This window comes from Myotis brandtii, unplaced genomic scaffold (assembly GCF_000412655.1).
Source record: "Myotis brandtii unplaced genomic scaffold, ASM41265v1 scaffold17, whole genome shotgun sequence".
Taxonomy (NCBI): Eukaryota; Metazoa; Chordata; class Mammalia; order Chiroptera; family Vespertilionidae; genus Myotis; species Myotis brandtii.
Genome location: NW_005356259.1, coordinates 8,067,342 through 8,071,113, shown reverse-complemented (window position 1 = coordinate 8,071,113; position 3,772 = coordinate 8,067,342). Strand labels below are relative to the sequence as shown.

Genomic DNA, 3,772 nt, shown 5'->3' with positions numbered 1-3,772 from the left:
ATTTCAAGGCTTACTATGTAACACACACACACACACACACACACACACACACACACACACAGCTTTTTGTTTTTGTTTGTGCTTAATTCTACTGAGGTGCTCTTCCTTACATCTTGTTGGTATCACTCATTATTCTCTTTTTTGTTGTTGTTCACCCTCACCCAAGGACATTTTTCCATTGATTTTTAAAGAGACTGGAAAGGAGGGGGAGAGACAGAAACAATGTGAGAGAAACACATCGATTGGTTACCTCTCGCATGTGTATGATAATTTATTTCCACCCAGCTTCTGATGCCAGCTCACAGCCAAATTATAAAGCTTGTGTTGATAAAGAATCACACCACCTGTAGCTTTAAATCTCACAGAGATGCACTGGGATATTTAGGTACTTTGCCCCAAGAAAGCAGCCAGGTATTAGAAGCTATGCTTCCCCCTATTTCAGTCATTAATGATATAATCTCCAAATACCTGTCTCCCAAGCAAAATGAAAAGAATGCTGTTCGTCACCTGATGGAGAACGATGTAGTGGCTTGAAATCCCTGAGGGATAAAAGAATTGTTCGTGCAAAGTATCCCTTTAAGTAAACTAAGAGTAAAAGCAGACTTGGAGATGCTATCACTAAGTTAATGGAAATGGGGTGGGGGCTATACAAGCAAGACCATTTACCCAGCCCTTAGTTCCAGCCTCAAGGGTGGATTAGTGTATACCATGAGTTTTATAAACATAGAGAAGTTGGGTCAAATACTAATGAATTCACATTTGTTAAGTAATGAGAAAGTACGTCGAGAGCTATCCTTTCACACTCAATTTTAGGAGAGACCCAACCAACCAGAACAAGAGAGGAAGGGTTGTTGTAATCTCATGATCTGAATTTTCTGATGGGTTAGACCAGGGGTGGGCAAACTTTTTGACTCAAGGGCCACAATGGGTTCTTAAACTGGACCGGAGGGCCGGAACAAAAGCATGGATGGAGTGTTTGTGTGAACTAATATAAATTCAAAGTAAACATCATTACATAAAAGGGTACGGTCTTTTTTTTTTAGTTTTATTCATTTCAAACGGGCCTGATCCGGCCCGCGGGCCGTAGTTTGCCCACGGCTGGGTTAGGGCTTGAGCACAAATGTTTTGTCCATGGGATTTCCACAATGTATCATGCCACCTGTTGCCCTGTGCACAGGAGAATCCTGCTACTAACAACACACCTGAGGTGTAACCGGTGCTGGCAAACACCATGTACTCTGACTTCTCACCTTAGCACGGTGCAGTCAGATGTGTAGGCCTCCTGTTTTAACTGATGAGGAAGCTGAGGCACAAGGAGATTAATGCATGGAATGAATACAATCCCAGAGGACTCAGAGCCTTTCATCACTTCCTTAAAATTATTCTGAGCTTGAATGATGCCATAATTCTCCTGGATGGCGAAGGTACGAGACTGGGTAGGATTCCGTTTTGGTTCTGGGTCTGGAATTTTGGATACATTCTGGCATTAGACTACTTCATTGTCACTCATCTCCAAGTCTCAGAAGCAGACGAGGTAGGGGTTAACTACAAGTACCAGGCCGTCCAGTGTCTATTTTAATGGTTTCTTAAAATACAGTAGCTGCCCCTATTGCTGTAATTGTGGTGAAAACCCAGTGCCTGGCAAATGAATGACAGTGTTCTGATCACATCCTAATTGTTACCTGGCAGCATCAAAAACTGATCAGTCTCATGAAAGCAATAATCTTATTGGATAAGCTGAGGGTCCCCCCAAATTCCACTGCTTCCATGGATCCCTCATTGAACACTCCTACCACATATAAAATTGATTCTTTTCCCTTTACAAATTTTCTCTTTTCATAAACTTTGTAACGGCAAAAATGCCCCCCAGTTTGAGAGAATTCTTTCTTATTATTGACCATGCGAGTCAAAGGGCTTGGTTTTTAATTCAGTTCCCTTTAAACAGCTGGTGCCTGCTGGGACCCAATCATCCTGCTGTCACGGGATCTTAATAGCATTTTCACACCACGGCTGGCCACCTGCTCTCAGAGCCATCTCATCCTTTCTTGGGGCATCAAGTCACACAACCATTTCTTAAAAATAAGCATCCATACTCTACTGTGAAAATGGAAGTGAAAAAAAGAACACATTGAAAGAGGACAGAAAGACTTCATGCCTGTGTTCATTTTCAATGATGAAAACAGCTATAGAAAAATGCAGTGTAACAGTAGGCAGGTGTATAAAATACTGGAAACTCCAACAATAAAACATCTCTATCAGTAAGTGGGTTTATTGACGTAACTGAACATAACAATGGATAGCATTTATTCATTTCCCACTGAAAGACCTTCCAGTGAAACTGTTTGTACATAGATCCAGGCATTAAGCATGTTCAGTGATGTTCTGCTGTTATCAGGGTGGGTCGTGAGAAAACTAGAGGTCCTTTGCATACTTTCCATGGGAATCAGCACTAGAGGCTGTGCCAAAGCAGCAGCTAAGAGATGCAACTGCTCGATGAATGAAAAAAGCTGGGAGCAGAAAAGGTGCAGGACAGCCCAGGGGTTGCCAGGAAAAGCCAACAACTGCACCTCTTCCCGGTGCCAGCAAGCTCAGAGTCGGAAACAAGCTCTGGCAGCAAACTCAGAATGACAGTCTATTTCCTGTGGTTTATTAAGTTTTGGCCCCACAGATAAGACTGCCAGGAAAGCAGCTGTACTTTAAGTGGTCTGGACATTGATTCATCTGAACATAAACAAAGATCAGTTCATTTAGATCCCTGGGTCTCTGCTCAGCGGTGGGGACAAGGGCAGGCCTGGCTCGGTGGAGGCCACACATAAAAGGAGTGGAGAGGGCCAGGGAGGTGATGGACCCCTGGACTGTGATCGATTCCCTGAGTCATTAGGACCCTCAGGGGCTTAAGGCCCTCAACAGAGGATGCACTGTTAGCCTTAGCACCAATGCCGTGGCCTCCACAACACCCCACTGCCCATGAACCATAACCACAGTGAATGTAACCAGGCCCACCTTCTCAGTGACGACACTTGTAGACCACACACGCAATCATTCATGTAAACCGAAGCACTACATGTAGTGATAAACATGTCCTTCATAAATATCAGGGAACGAAAGTATCTCAAACAGTTGAAAACAACAGAGCAAATAAAGGAGCCTAACCTCTTCATAAATATCAGGGAACGAAAGTATCTCAAACAGTAGAAAACAAATAAAGGAGCCTAACCCTAAGTTTAACACAAAAGCATGGAAAAGAAAGACTGCAATTATCAACTACAAGATAAGATTTAATAACACAGTAAAACACAGGGTCATGGAGGGACTAACTTGCAAAAAGAATTATTTCACAGTGAGGTTTAAGTACTCGTAACAATCTTCTGGTTTTCGTAGAAAAACCACCACCGATGTCCATTTTTTTCACATTTTCCCAATAGTTTCTTCCCTTCTAGGTTTTCGTAGAAAAACCACCACCGATGTCCATTTTTTCACATTTTCCCTTCTATTTCCTATAGAGTAAGACATTAATGTGACCAAACATACACAATCACCTTTTGCTCCCCTATTAGGAAATGTCCTTTAACACTTAACTGTGCAACTCAGGGCCAGTAGGACACAGTCAATTGCATGTCACTGATAAAAACATGAGAAGTAGCACATGGCATTTTCCCCAACCCACACACACTGTCAGCGACGTGGTAAGCAAACTAGAACACTGGCCTTCCCTATGGGGCCACCTGTGACCTACGCATTACATTCGTTGATCAAGTCTGGCATTGACGTT

At 42.8% G+C, this 3,772-nt stretch overlaps 1 long non-coding RNA gene across 1 annotated transcript; it reads right to left on the bottom strand.

The window, feature by feature from the left end:
* Positions 1-2,249: 2,249 nt before the first annotated feature.
* On the bottom strand, positions 2,250-3,433 carry LOC106725540. The gene is made up of 2 exons (XR_001361425.1): positions 3,218-3,433; positions 2,250-3,153 (listed from the first exon to the last, which is right to left on the bottom strand). It is a non-coding gene; the product is annotated as an uncharacterized LOC106725540 (long non-coding RNA).
* Between the last annotated feature and the right edge of the window lie 339 nt (positions 3,434-3,772).